We start from the raw sequence: 16685 nt of genomic DNA on the forward strand, positions 1-16685 counted from the left end.
CCTAGCTCCTTTGGGAATGCATGGCTTTTCATGTTGCTGTAGGGTACTCTTGCTGTCAGTGGCATTTTTGTTTTGGGTTATGACAATGGTTTCCAGCCTAACCTAACATTTTTCTGGATGCCATGGTATGTTGGGATATTTATTTTCGTTTTGGAACTTTGGAATTTCCAGATGGATTTCAGAATCCGGGGTGGAGGTGGTCTCAAGGTTCATTCCCAAAGGCCTAGGAATTTGTTCACTAGTTTTGGTGGGATACACGGTAAGGCCCGAGGGAGCAGTCTCGGTTTAGGGCATAGTGATATCGGTTTAGGATTGTGGTAAATCCTGAGAGACAAGGAGATGGAAAATTATTCAAGGATACTGACAGATTCCGGATGGCATTCCAAGTTATGTTCGGTTGTGATTGGAGCACCAGTTTTGGTGTGATCACGATTTGATGAGGGTGGAGGTGGTTTAACCGGTAGATTCCCTTGGTTGTTCTTGGATTGCTTTTTCTATGAGATCCCACATTCATGCTTGGAATATGGCATGGGGGTCATTGGCTGAAAGAGAGATTTGGTTCAACCATGTGTATGGTCCGGTGGTACATGAAGCCCCGAACATGGTCGGATTTGCCTATGATTAATAAAAGCTAAGTTCTCTTACTTTTGCATTGATTTATATGTGGATTTAATGGCTATCATATCTCTGATATTTGCATGTTTTTATGCTTGTTATAAGCATGGTTGAATGATTGATTCATGTCATGGTTATTTCATATATTTACTTGTAACTGTTAAATGGATGGATGCAAGACCTAACTAATTATGTAGTAGTTCAATGGAGAAGGAGGTGATCCTTCTGGTTATGTTTCATAAGTTGTTTCAATCATTATGCTCTATCTTGTATCCTAGACCGGCAAGTTGCATTGATGCCAAGTGTTTGACAGAATGTCAGTCCCAGTTGGGGATGCTCAGGCCTAGTCTTGAGGGTGACTTTGATTGATCAGCATGGTTATCATGTTTTTAATGATTTCTGAAAGTTACAACAAGTTCTGGGTAGAGGCCAGGATTTTGGGCTAGAAAAGTGGCTCAAATCTTGGGGTCATTGGCACAGAACTGGCAATTCTAGACCATAGTTTCTCATAGGTAGACCTGTGAGAGCGACCTTAGGTTGCTGGTCGCTCCCTTGCCCATAACATGAGAGCAACTATGGCCTAAAAGTTTTGACCCAAGGACAGGTTGTCCGAGTGGCTGACTTGTCTCCTGAGGGGTCTGTTGATGAGGTTGGATGATTTTATGTGATATTTTGTCGATTCCACTTCCTTAAGGTGACAGAGGAGGTCGAATCTCATTGTAGTAGCATCTCTCCTCTTGTTTACCTCGGTTGGCATAGTTACTTTGGGTAAAACTGAGAGGGGGTGTTACATATTGGAATCAAATTATGGCTACGCTCTCTTTGGGTCATAACTGGTGCTATAGATATGGATGAATGTCTTAGTCATGCATGAATGTCAGTTGTGTGTGTGGATCTTACAGTAACGTTCCATGTGCTTATTGCACGACATAATATTGATCATGGTAGAAGTAAGGCTATCATGAGTAAATTGATGTTGATTTTATGGAATGCATCGTCAAAAGTATATGACTAGTTATACAATTATATGGAGCTTGATTACAATCTTGTATGTTGGGTTGAATTCCTCGTTATTTGATTACATGCATCAGTCTTGTATGTTGATTACAAGAATTGATTACTTATGCTTGACTACATGCGGTTATGCGTAGGTGTAGTTGATTAGGCATTGCTTATGCAGGTGGATAGTTGCATGAGGAAATGTGTATACTGGATTATTAGTTGTTGTCATGCATGAGGTCATAGCATGCATTTTTGATATGGCCTTACATAGATGACTAGACCTAGTTAGTATGATGGTCATGCGTTCATGCAATTATTGATATATGTCTACATGATATTATGGTTATGTTTTACATGCATCATGTTGAATTGATGATATTTCAGACAAGGTACCCTCCCCGAGTATGCTAAGGAAAATTGATTTAAGGTGATTTAGTTTAGCTAACATAGTATGCCTTGCATGAAAGAGATCAGATGACCAGCAAGGTGGTAGACTACATAGAATCTCCCTATGAATAAAATGGGCAGCGTGGTGTGGGGCACTCTTTTGACTTAGCAGACACCTTGAGAAGTCTGAAGGAATAAATCAAGAGTTGCAAAGCAGGAAATGACAAAATCATGCAGGCACAAGAGAAATAAGCAGAGGTGAATGCGATATTACTTCAGAGTTTGTCATATTTTCAGTGATAAGGACCTCTTCAGATTAGCCATGGACATGAGGATATAACTAATGGGGCATATGGAAGCAGGTCTCGTAGTAGACACATGTCAGATAGATCTGACGCTACCAGAGATGGTAGCTTGTTGGACACTCTGGATAGGAGAGGTACTAGACACATGTATTACTCTAGTTATGGTTCTGATAGACATCCTAATCACCATCATAATCATCCGTACAGGAGGAATGATTCGGGATATTTTCCAGATGAGTTCAAGAAGGAAAATCCACCTACCTTTGATGGAGAGATGAATAAATTGCAGGATGTGGAAGCTTGGTTGCTTGGCATGTGAAAATTCTTTAGATTGCATGATTACTCAGAAAACATGAAAGCAAGGATAACCCTTTTTAGTCTCAAAGGTAAAGAAGAAATTTGGTGGGAAGACGTGAGGAATGTCAAGGACATGCATGTGGATGAGTTGGCTTGGCATGCACTTGAAAGGCTATTCAAGAAGAAGTACTTGTTTGAGAGGTATTATGATAACATAGCTAAGGAGTTTTATGAGTTGCGGAAGTGTTCTATGACAAATAAGGAGTATACTAGCATATTTTTGAAGTTGTTGAGATATGTGCCTTACCTCAGAGAGGAGAAGGCCAAGGTTAAGAGATTCATCAGTGGATTTCTAGTTGTATACAAAGACCAAATTGAGTTCGATGAACCTAGATCTTTGGAGGAAGCCATCCAAAAGTTGAAGCATCGTTATGAGCAGTCGAAGTGCAATGTTGAGCCTAAACATGAATTAAAAAGAAATGACAAAGCTAAAGGAAAATGGCCACCAAAGAGAGGAAGACCTCAAGACGCAAGTGAGAAATATAATGCAGTTCCTTACAAGAGATTCAATGCATCTGAAAAGGGACATGGAGAGTGGTAGGCTAGAGGTGGTGGTGAGGAACCATTACGGTGGTTGATATGTGGTAAGGATCATCGTAAGAGGGATTTTCCACACTATCCAAGTGATGCTAGATCCCAAATATATAGTTCCCAGGAGGTGCATACAAATGTTAATGTTGACCATAACATTACTCGGATTTATGTAGCTGTGGACAACAGACAAGCGGATCATCAAGCATCGATCATTGAGAAGGACGATAAGTTTTGTGATCAAGTTGTTTCTATTTTGATTGATCCTGGATCTAACTATAGTTATATTAATCTTGACTTGGTGGATAAGTGTGTCATGAGAAAATAAGTGCATGCAGAATCTTGGTTGGTACAGTTGGCTATAGGTACGAAGAAGCGAGTCCACCATTGGGTAAGAGCTTGTGCATTTGAGTTAAATGGTATGCCTACAACAATGCATTTGAATGTATTTCCATTGGGATCGTATAATATGATTTTGAGTATGGATTGGCTATAAATTCACAGAAAGTGGATTGCTTTGATAAGGCTATTGAGTGTGTGGATGATAGTGGGGAGAAGAGGACCTTGCAGGGAAAGAAGAAGCCTACATCAGTAAGGATGGGTACTGCTATGAAGGCTAAGAATAGTTGTATAAAAAGGTTGTGTGATGTTTGCAGTACACATTTCTAGTGACAAGGGTAAGGCAGTTGGGGATGCTGATGTGTTGAGAAAGTACCCAATATTGTAGCAGTTTTCGGATGTATTTCCTGAGGAAATTTCAGAGATTCCACCCCATAGGGAGGTATAATTTTCTATTGAGTTAGTGCGAAGGGCAGCTCCAACATCAAAAGCACATTACAGGATGAGCACACCTGAGATGGTACAATTGAAGTTGTAGCTAAAGGAAATGTTGGACAAAGGATACATCAGACCCAATGTATCACCTTGTGGTGCACCAATATTGTTCGTAAAGAAGAAATATGGTACTGTTAGATTGTGCATTGATTACAGGTAGCTCAACAAAGTAACGATCAAGAAAAAATACCCTTTTCTGAGGATTGATGATTTTTTTGATCAACTAAAGGGAGAAGCAGTGTCCTTTAAGATTGACATGAGATCGGGATACCATCAAGTACACATCAAGGAAGAGTATATCTTCAAGACTGTGTTCAAGGCCAAGTATGTGCATTATGAGTTTGTTGTTGTTCCATTTGGCTTAATTAATGCTCCAACTACATTCATGTGTTTGATGAATAGCCTGTTTCGTCCTTATCTACATAATTTTATTATTGTATTCATTGATGACATACTGGTATATTCTAAGAAGGAGGAGGAACATGCTGAACATTTAGCAACAACGTTGAGATTGCTAAGAGAGAATCAGTTGTATGCTAAACTTAGTAAGTGCAGATTATTTTAGACTGAGTTAGATTACTTGGGACATGCTGTCTCCAAGGAAGGCATAACTGTAGATCCAGAAAAAATAAGGGCCATCATGAAATGGGCAACTCCTAAGAATGTAGATGAGGTGAGATCATTTATGGTATCGGAAGGTTACTACAGGAGGTTCATCAGGAACTTCTCATGCATTGCATATCCCATCACATCATTGCAGCGAAAAGGTAAGAAGTTTGAATGGATGGCAGAATGTGAAGATAGTTTTGAGCAACTTAAGCAGTTGTTGACACATGCACAAGTGCTAAAGATTATGGATCCGGACGAGGAGTTTTTTGTGTGTACAAATGCTTGGAAAAGGGGACTTGGTGGAGTTCTCATGCAAGAAGGACATGTACTATTCTATGAGTCACGAAAACTAAATGAGCATGAGAAGAACTATTCGATGCATGATCTTGAGCTAGCAATGATTATACATGCATTAAAGATGTGGAGACATTATCTTCTAGGTAGGAGGTTCACATTGATGAGCGGCCACAGTGGGCCGAGGTATTTTTTTGACCAGCCGAATCTAAATGCCAGGAAAGTTAGATGATTGGCCACCCTTAGTGAGTTTGACTTCAAGATCATATACATCAAAGAGAAGGAGAACCAGGTTGTAGATGCTCTTAGCATGAAGGTACATGTAAATAATATAACAACTATAAGCTCTTATGGGACAAAGTTACATGATAGGATTTTGCACGCAGGTCAGCGGGATGACAAATACTTGGAGACCATGCACAGGTTATAATAGAGTACAGGTACAGGTGCATGTATAGGTACAGGTAATTAAGATGAAGACTATTGTCTCATGACAGATGGATTTGTGAGGCTTCGAGACATGATCTATGTGTCAAATTGCAATGAGCTCAAGAAGCTTATCTTGGGGGAGTTTCATGTGAAACCATATTCAGGTCATCCAGGATGTCATAAGACATTGATGGCGGTAAATGATTTTTACTATTGGCCGAATCTAAAGAAGGAAGTGGCTAAGTTAGTTGCTAGATGTTTATATTGTCAGCAGGTAAAGGTGGAATGCAAGCATCTAGGTGGTCTACTACAGCCTATTGTGATTCTAGAATGGAAATGGGAGGTCATTTCCATGGATTTCATCACAGGTCTTCCAAGGACAGTGAAGCAACATGATTCTATTATAATCGATAGGTTGAGCAAGGTAGCTCACTTCATTCTAGTGAAGACTACATATTAAGCTAGTGAGCTATCACAGATGTTCATTAGAGAGATGATGAGACTACATGGTGTTCCAAAGAAGATTGTGTCGGACAGGGATGAAAATTTCACTTCCAAGTTTCGGAAGGAGTTGTTTGCAGACTTGGGTATAGAGAGAGGCTTTGGGTACCTCATATTGGAGCTTCTTGTTACCCAGACCTACTACTTTGCTTTCTGCAGCAACCCAATATTTTGCTGGAATATTCTTCATGTTGAGGATATTAATATCTGCTCCTAAGTCTAGAAGACCAATTATTTCAAACATTTTCCCTTTTATGCAGATATTTACCTTAACATGATGTTGCTGGTAGGAGATAGTTAATAACCTCGTATCTCTGAATCCAAAATTTGGATCCTTAATTCCTTCAACAACTTGGACTTCTTGATGACTGCTAAATTGAGCAGTATCCCATGGCTGGTCATTATCTTCTTCTTCTTTTGTTGCTTGTTTACCTTTCTTCAATTCTGCAATCTGAGCCTTCATTGCAAAAATTTTTGTCTTGAGATAGTGGATCTCTCGACTTACTTCTCCTAGAGTAAGTGATCTTACTCTGTCAGGTTTTTGATGATGCCTTTGAAATGATTTTGTGTTTCTTTCATATGATGCATCAACAAATAAAAACTTCTTACCTGAGTCTTCTGAAGCTTTGGATTTCAACTGGTCCATGAATGCTTCAGTCAGGCGATTTTTCATTTATCCATCCTCCATGGCTCGGATCTAGGATAGAATGTTCATCTCGTCTTCTTCTGTTGCGGCCATGAGAACTTTTTCTTTCTGGGACTTGAAGCTTTCCCCTTCTTTACTGGAGTCACTATAAGATTCTGAGTCAGAATCATAGTGAATTTGACATGCACATTCTTCAGATTCAGAACATAAGCATTCTGAGGAATCCGAATCTGAGTGCTGTTGTATATGTGCATAGAGTTCTTCTGCAGAGGAAGAACTAAAAGAGTCATAGGAATATTCTTTTATCTGATGTTGTTGATCTATGTCTTTGATGACAACATTTGGGGAACGTTCTGTCTTATGTGTGTGAGAACCACATTTCATACATATCATTGGTCCTCTTCCTTCTTGCTTGACTTGTTTGCCTTTCTGAACAAAGGCTTCAGATTTCTTGCCTTTTTTTCGCTTTGACTCTTCGCCTTATGGACATCTGGAGGAAGTATGTCCAGTTTTTCCACATAGCCAACAAGTAATCTTATTCCACTTTTCTTGTTTTGTGGAATGCAGATGTATATCTGAAGGATTATAATAATGTGTTTTTGGAATATATTTATAATATCCCTTTTTCTTTTTGGAAGTTTGTCCTTGACTTTGCTTGGGATATTTCCTTCTGTCCTTTGGATAATTTCTTCTGTTTTTGTAGAAAGTTTCTTTAAACTCTCTTTTTGCTCTTTTCTTAGTTTTCTCCTTTTTACCAAAAGATCATCTGTTGTCAGTGCATACTTATTGCAGATGGACGTTTTATCTGGTAATCTGGAAAGTTTTTCCAGATATTTATTTACCTTCGAGCTAGTACAAAGACTTATCAGTGTTTTTGTAATGTGAGCATATATCTCGCCCCATGTGTATGACTCGAAAGGTAATTGGAAGACTTCTTGCATTCTGATGTAATCTACAAATCTGGATGGCAAGGCCGCAAGATATACCTATTTCCATAACAGGTTCTTTGAGTCTTTGACTTCATAAATTCTTTGCATCCAGTCTCTGTGGAAGTCTTCGTACTGAGACATTTTATGGCACTTTAGGTTCATGAGGATAACCTCATTCTTGGTTGCAAGTTTTGTTTCGCTACCACACCAATGTTCTAGGATCATTGATGTCAAGGCTCCTATCATATTGCTAGTAACGATGCCATCGGGATTATGTATGACATCTCCTTTTTCATCCTTAAGAACTTGTTCTTCCATTGTTGTGATGATCTTAGGAGATGATTTTGTGTCCCACCACTTGAGGAGTGTCCCTGTAAAACACTGAATAATAGTTTTGCAAGCATCAATTTCACTTTTTCCTCTAAGACACATGAGCTTATATTCTGTATACATCATATCAATCATTTGCCTGATTTGGCCAACACTCATGTTATCTATATTCCACTCTCTATGGGAATCTGGGAAAAAGGTATGTGCTTCAGGAAGCTTTCCTTTTCCTTCAATATCAGGTGTTGGGTACCTGGTGAATCTATGCTCAAGAGGTTCATAAATGGGAAAGATCTGTGTATTATGATCTTTTTGTTCTTTCTCTTTTTCTTCTTCTTCATCCTTGAATAAGGATGCAATGGTTATTTTTTCTGTAGCCTCAGATTCTGAAGATGTGGCTACTTCTTTGGGAAATAATGCTGGGAACCTATTGATTGGCTTAATAGGATCCTGAATCTTTATATTTCTTTTCAAAAGAAAGGAGTTAGGGACTTATTTTTCTATCTTTGACAGATTCATTTTTTCAACCTTATTTGTCAAACCAGTTATAAGATTTTTAGTTGAGTCTAGATGATAAACTAATTTTCTTTCTACTCCTATTTTGGATAAAGATTCTCTTGCATAAGAACGAATAAGACTAGAATCAAACTGTACATTATTCAAACATTTATTTACATTATTAATTGATACTTGGACAGTATCAGTTTGTTCCTTGACCTCTGCTGATTTTGCTGAAGTTAATTCTAAGCCTTTTAATGCAGTGTTTGTCCAGTTTAGATATTCACTAGCCTTCTGTATTCTTCCATCAATTCCTAAAACATTGTCATCTTTCTGTACCATTGGAATGGCCTTCGCAACGTTTTGGTTTTCTCCGATAACAATTCCTTTGAAATGAGGAAATGTTGAAGGAGTTTCAACTTTTGTTCCATCTAGTGCAGTCCAAGCATGTTTATTTGCTGAAGTACTTGTGGAACTGGTAAAAACATTTAATGGAGAAATATTATCTTTCCAAGAGTAGAAAGATATCCATGTGTTATTCATTTCCATAAAACGTTTCCAGTCTTCAGCTAATTCCTTTTTCTCTCTTGGAGTATAATGCTTATTAAACTCATCAGCCTGGGGATTGGTGTACAGATCCCAGTTTAGCATGGCTTTCATCCATTTTGCACTAATCTCAGATTTCAGGCATCCATCCATGAGAGAGAAAAAATTGTGTATTTCCATTACTGCAGGCTTTTTGCAGTCATCAGGAACTGGGTGAAATCTGAAATCTAGAATCAGGCGATTTACCTGTTCAAGGTATCCTAGACCATATCTGGGTTTGGCTGGTCTCATTAGACACATCATCTCAGTCAGCCTTGGGTCTTCTCCTTCTAATGTAACAATTTCATGCATCATAAGTACATGATCAGCATCCTACTCATGTGGGAAAGGAATGTCTGAGCACTTGGGATTTGGGCATGAATTAACAGATGTTGAAGGTGGAGCTATGCCAGTTCTGGGATTATGGTTTGAATGGATTGCAGTTTCTGCCAAAGTAGGCAGATTAACACTTTCTTGGCACTCAGGACATTTGACTTCTAAATAGGAAAAATTTACAAGGTGTGCTAATTCACACAAAGGATTATGTCTACAAGAAGATGAAATAGAACAAGCAATATCTACAGTGGAAGGATCTCTGTAGTATTTAGACTATTTACAGGCAATCTCAATTCTTCGGCGGTCAATAGTGGATCTTCTGGGAAAAGATATGACTGCAGAAGATGAATTTTCTGTGATATCAGTGGAGGTAATTTTCTTTGGCATGAGAGGCTTAGGATTGTTCACCACCTAGTGTTCTGGAAATGTTAAGTCTTCCCATCTGATAGTTTGATGTTCTATTTGCTGATTTTTGGGATTAGTCAGAACAACAATACTGGATTTGGAATCTCGACTGGGAGTATGGCAGATGGCTGGCCATAGTGTATTGGTGTGACAAAAACAGGGCTTGGTCTTTATGGCTATATTGTTTCTCTTTTTGTGCATATCGAAACCAATGGTTTGGATCTGGAGCTGTAGGATCTGATCAATGGTTTCATCAAATGTATAGACAGAGAAATTTGGTTAACAGTCAAAATAGACTGGGCCATTAGACAAAGGAGCAACTGTTCCACCTATTAAGGAATCAATATACTTATTATGCGTCAGATCGTGGATAGCTTCTGGTCACAAGCTTGCTATAGTGTTGCTATAGTGCCGCGCGCTATGCTGCTGTCGCTTTCTCTGCTAGCTTGGCCTTGCTGTGCCTCTTCGATTATCTCTGATAATTGAGTCCTGGTGAACTAGTGGTGAACCGGTGGTGAACCTACTCAGAACTTTCACGCTCTCATGGACCCAACAACGACTTCCTCGCCTAACAATGGCCTTGGCGTCCCTTCGTTCCTTTGGAGAACTTCCTGCGAACTTTGGATCTAGGCTTCAGAGATAACTACTATCACAGCAGACAATATATGTGCGCAAAGTATTCAGATGCAGAATGGTATACTCATTTTATTTCAGAATGGATAAAACTTCTTACAGAGAGATTCTTTACAGAGATTGACTATCTTCGCATTTATCGGACTATATGTTGTTCGCAAGGAACAAGCAATACCAAAGGCTACCTGGCGAAAGATAGGCTCTGCCTCAGAATATGACTTCAACTCATATACAGACTGGATGACTTCTAATATGATTCGGCCACTTTAGGTTCTCACCAGTGCCGAGCACACTGATGCGCAGGCTCCCAAATCACCTAAGGACTTGAGTTCTTCTCGTGATGCAAGCAGATCAGACTGAACATCCACAGATGCAGAGCAGGAGAGGCACTCGACACAAAACTTCCCAAAAACTCAGATTGACTGAAACTCCCCATGCCTCAACAATGAGCCTTACCCTCATTATATAGGAAATGAGAGGGGACAAACATTACTGTAGGCTATCCGTGAAAGGTGGATGGAATCATTACTTTCGGATAGTGCTAGGGCAACGTCCGCACAAAGATTCTAATCCGATGGATGGAATGATTTCTTTTGGGTAATGCCAGAGCGTCATCTAAACATAGATTCCTGTCCAGAAAAGTAAATCTTGCGGAAAATATCTTTGACAGAACAAAGTGGATACTTTTTATCAAAGCCCACGGGAAATTAATTCCGACAAAACAAAGTGGATACTTTTTATCAAAGCCCACGGGAAATTAATGCCAACAAAACAAGGTGGATGCTTTTAATAAAATCCCACGGGAAAAGATAGTGCATGAATTATTTACATAGTGGAGGCTTTAGTACAGCAAAGCCCATGAGAGATCTAGTCACAATTAAGCCCTTGTGACTGGTACTCATAATTACAATATGGATGCTTTTGTCGGAAAGCCCATGTGAACCGTCAGAATACTGTCAATCCAGGGAATCTATCTCTTTTATACAACATTTCGTCCCAGGCTTTTGTGTATATCCTGCGGACAATCATTGGTTTCCCTAGAACAATCTGATATTGTACTTTGGTTAAAACAAGCCATTCCAAATGTTCTCTCATGTATTCTTCTAGTGAATTATTATAAGGTAATGACCTGTAAGTTGACCATTCACCTTCTGTCATTTCTTTAACAGTTTTGTAAACAGGGTGAATGCAGTCTGTAAGGCATTGCTCAATACATGGTTTGCAATGGTTTTTACAATATTGTTCATGCCATACTGGGTCCATTGCGGTTCTACTCACACCATAATCAATCCACCAATCTCTGAACCATTTACATTGTTGATATCCTTGATAATGGCCAATGGTGCTGAACTTTAATTTGGTGTAGTAAGTTCCTACCTTGTCGTCTATGTTGAGGAAGTCCCACCAAAGCTATTTGTATTCTGCAAAATTGTACACTGTATCTGGAAAAATTATCTTTGGGTCATTTCTTGGCCATATAGAAGCAAGTTGAGTCCGAACATGTCTAGGCTCATTCCAAAGATCTCTTGTCCTGTAGATGCAAACATATCTTTCATGCATGCCTGTACTGGGTCCTCCATGATACTAGATAGTGGCAATATCATGAAAATTTTGTTCCAAAGCTCGCTGTGCAATGTCAACATCTCTCCTTGCTTTATCATATATCATGTCATGAATCCACCTGCTTCCCTTAGGGTACACTTTCCGTTATGGGACAAAGTGTTGGATGTCAGTGTGAGGTTGCAAGTTGGCATCCAATACTTTTGTATTTCGAAGCTGCCAAGTGGGTTTCCAATTTCTTTTGTATTCTTCCCAATCTTGGTTATCTGGGACAGTCCTTAGCACCTCCTGTTTCTGATTTTGGTCCCATTCTGTGATTATCATCATGACATGGTTATGTTTTTGTGCTTCAATATTGTCCCTGCTAAGAAAATCAGGGAGGTTGTTTTCTGCACCTCCAATGTGTTCCACTCGGAAATCAAAGTTTGCAAAAAGAGCTTGCCATCTGGCAAACTTTTCTTCTCTGGCCTTCTTAATGTCCTTTTTTAACACCTTCTGTAAAGTTGATGCATCAATTCTTAATAAAAAGGATTTATTAATAAGATAAACTTCAAACTTACTGATGCAATTCCATGCTGCCTTGACTTCTTTTTCGATTGTGGAGTAGTTCTGCTCGGCTGGATTCCATACTCCAGATGCAAATTGAACTATTTGTTCGTCCTTCCCAATCTTTTGCTTTAAAAATCCACCCCATCTGAAAATACTTGCGTCTGATTCTACAATTTTATATGCAAGATCATCAGCAACATATAAAATAGGCAAAGATTTTACCTTAGCCTTAATGTTCTGGACTGCTTTTGTATGGACTTCTGTCCACTCTGGAGGATTCTTCTTCAATCTCTTATTTAAAATTCTCCTGTCAGTTGCACAGTCTTGATAAAAATTGCTAACATAGTTGAGGCAGCCTAAGAACCTTTGCAATTGGTTCTTATCTGTGATGATGTCCAGAAATTTATCTGCAAACTCTAGTGCATGTTTCTGCAAAGAAATCTACCCATTGCAGATTGTGTGGCCCAAAAATTTGATAGTGGTTTGAAAAACCTCTATCTTCTTTTTACTAAGCACCAAACCATTGTGCTTAACTAAATTCTTAAATATATTTACATGCTTAAAGTGCTCCTGAATATTTTTGGAAAATATTAATACACCATCAATATATACAATAAGCCAGTCAAAATATGGCTTAAAAATACTGTCCATTACCTTTTGAAATTTTGATGGTGCATTCTTGAGACCAAAAGGCATGACATTCCATTCATAATGTCCTGCTGGTATGCTGAAGGCAGTTTTGAATTTATCTTTCTCAGAAATGGCAACTTGCCAAAATCCTCCTTTCAGGTCAAACTTGGAAAAAATCTTAGCTCCAACTATCCTTCTGATTAAGTCTCCTTTATGTGGAATGGGATAGGTATCGTCTACTAAGACTGAATTCAGAGGTTTATAATTGATTACTAGCCTCGGGATACCTCTGATCTGCTCAGCGCTTTTGTTCACATAGAACCCATAACAGTTCCAAGGACTATTTGATTCTCTGATCAATTTTCTGCTAAGAAGCTGTTGAATTTCTTTTTCGCAAAGATCTCTGTATTCTTTGCTCATGGGAATAGCTCTGCTCTTACAAGGCTTACCAACATATCCTTCCTTGTAAGGGAGCTCGACTGTGTGCTGCTTCCTATGCCAAAAAGCATTAGGTTCTTCAGAGCAGCATTCATCTTCTATCTGCTTTTTCAAATCTCCAATCTTGCTTTTCACCTAGGGCAGTTTGAGCTGTTCTTCTATTCTAAGAGTAGATTTCAGATCTTTCAAATCTGACAATCTGGCTTCAACTCTGTCCAGATTCTGCACAGTTTGTACCATTGTGGAGATTCTTGGATTAGAAATATAAGGAAGCTCAATCTTCTTCCTTGTCCCTTTAGATGTGGGAACTGATATAAAATATCCAGCTTTTCCTCCTTTGAGTCTGAGTGACCCATGAGGTTCTACTGCTGCTAGAAAAACATTGCCAAGTATGCAGTCTACTGGGATGTCAACTACTACAAATTTCAAATATACACAGTGAGTATCAAAACAGAGAGAGGCTTTGGGTACCTCATATTGGAGCTTCTTGTTACCCAGACCTACTACTTTCCTTTCTGCAGCAACCCAATATTTTGCTGGAATATTCTTCATGTTGAGGATATTAATATCTGCTCCTGAGTCCAGAAGAGCAATTATTTCAAACATTTTCCCTTTTATGCAGATATTTACCTTAACATGATGTTGCTGGTAGGAGATAGTTAATAACCTCATATCTCTGAATCCAAAATTTGGATCCTTCATTCCTTCAGCAACTTGGACTTCTTGATTACTGCTAAATTGAGCAGTATCCCATGGCTGGTCATTATCTTCTTCTTCTTTTGCCGCTTGTTTACCTTTCTTCAATTTTGCAATCTGAGCCTTCATTGCAGAATTTTTTCTCTTGAGATAGTGGATCTCTCGACTTACTTCTCCTAGAGTAAGTCATCTTACTCTGTCAGGTTTTCGATGATGCCTTTGAAATGATTTTGTGTTTCTTTCATATGAAGCATCAAAAAATAAAGACTTCTTACCTGAGTCTTTTGAAGCTTTGGATTTTAATTGGTCCATGAATGCTTCAGTCAGGCAATTTTTCATTTCTCCATCCTCCATGGCTCGGATCTGGGATAGAATCTTCAGCTCCTCTTCTTCTGTTGCAGCCATGAGAACTTTTTCTTTCTAGGGCTTGAAGCTTTCCCCTTCTTTACTGGAGTCACTATAAGATTCTGAGTCAGAATCATAGTGAATTTGACATGCACATTCTTCAGATTCAGAACATAAGCATTCTGAGGAATCAGATACTGAGTGTTGTTGTATATGTGCATGGAGTTCTTCTACATAGGAAGAACTAAAAGAGTCATAGGAAGATTCTTCTATCTGATGCTGCTGAGCTATGTCTCTGATGACAAAATTTGGGCAACATTTTGTCTTATGTGTGTGAGAACCACATTTCATACATATCATTGGTCCTCTTCCTTCTTGCTTGACTTGTTTGCCTTTCTGAACAAAGGCTTCAGATTTCTTGCCTCTGTTTCGCTTTGACTCTTCGCCTTCTAGACATCTGGAGGAAGTATGTCCAGTTTTTCCACATAACCAACAAGTAATCTTATTCCACTTTTCTTGTTTTGTGGAATGCAGATGTATATCTGAAGGATTATAACAATGTGTTTTTGGAATATATTTATAATATCCCTTTTTCTTTTTGGAAGTTTTTCTTTGACTTTTCTTGGGATATTTCCTTCTGTCCTTTGGATAATTTCTTCTGTTTTTGTAGAAAGTTTCTTTAAACTCTCTTTTTTCTCTTTTCTTAGCTTTTCTCCTTTTTACCAAAGGATCATCTGCTGTCAGTCCATACCTACTGCAGATGGACTTTTTATCTGGTAATCTAGAAAGTTTTTCCAGAGATTTATTTACCTTCGAGTTGGTATAAAGACTTATCAATGTTTTTGTAATGTAAGCATATATCTCACCCCATGTGTATGACTCGAAAGGTAATTGGAAGACTTCTTGCATTCTGATGTAATCTACAAATCTGGATGGCAAGGCCGCAAGATATACCTGTTTCCATAACAGGTTCTTTGAGTCTTTGACTTCATAAATTCTTTGCATCCAGTCTCTGTGGAAGTCTTCGTACTGGGACATTTTATGGCACTTTAGGTTCATGAGGATAACCTCATTCTTGTCTGCAAGTTCTGTTTCGCTACCACACCAATGTTCTAGGATCATTGATGTCAAGGCTCCTATCATATTGCTGGTAACGGTGCCATCAGGATTATGTATGACATCTCCTTTTTCATCCTTAAGAACTTCTTCTTCCATTGTTGTGATGAGCTTAGGAGATGATTCTGTCTCCCACCACCTGAGGAGTGTCCCTGTAAAACACTGAATAATAGTTCTGCAAGCATCAATTTCACTTTTTCCTCTAAGACACATGAGCTTATATTCTGTATACATCATATCAATCATTTTCCTGATTTGGCCAACAACTCATGTTATCTATATTCCACTCTTTGTGGGAATCTGGGAAAAAGGTATACGCTTCAGGAAGTTTTCCTTTTCCTTCAATATCAGGTGCTCGGTACCTGGTGAATCTATGCTAAAGAGGTTCATAAATGGGAAAGATCTGTGTATTATGATATTTTTCTTCTTTCTCTTTTTCTTCTTCTTCATCCTTGAATAAGGATGCAATGATTATTTTTTCTGTAGCCTCAGATTCTAAAGATGTGGCTACTTCTTTGGGAAATAATGTTGGGAACCTATTGATTGGCTTAATAGGATCCTGAATCTTTATATTTCTTTTCACAAGAAAGGAGTTAGGGACTGATTTTTCTATCTTTGACAGATTCATTTTTTCAACCTTATTTGTCAAACCAGTTATAAGATTTTTAGTTGAGTCCAGATGATCAACTAATTTTCCTTCTACTCCTTCTATTTTGGATAAAGATTCTCTTGCATAAGAACGAATAAGACTAGAATCAAACTGTACATTATTCAAACATTTATTTACATTATTAATTGATACTTGGACAATATCAATTTGTTCCTTGACCTCTGCTGATTTTGCTGCAGTTATTTCTAAGCCTTTTAATGTAGTGTTTGTCCAGTTTAGTTGTTCACTAGCCTTCTGTATTCTTCCGTCAATGCCTAGAACATTGTCATCTTTCTGTACCATTGGAATGGCCTTCGCTGCATTTTGGTTTTCTCCGATAATAATTCCTTTGAAAGGAGGAAATGTCGAAGGAGTTTCAACTTTTGTCCCATCTAGTGTAGTCCAAGCATGTTTATTTATTGAAGTACTTGTGGAACCAGTAAAAACATTTAATGGATAAATATTATCTTTCCAAGAGT

The sequence above is a fragment of the Pinus tabuliformis genome, chromosome 3_1, assembly GCF_031772625.1.
Source record: "Pinus tabuliformis cultivar Carrire ecotype Pingquan chromosome 3_1, CPIR1, whole genome shotgun sequence".
NCBI classification, from domain to species: domain Eukaryota; kingdom Viridiplantae; phylum Streptophyta; class Pinopsida; order Pinales; family Pinaceae; genus Pinus; species Pinus tabuliformis.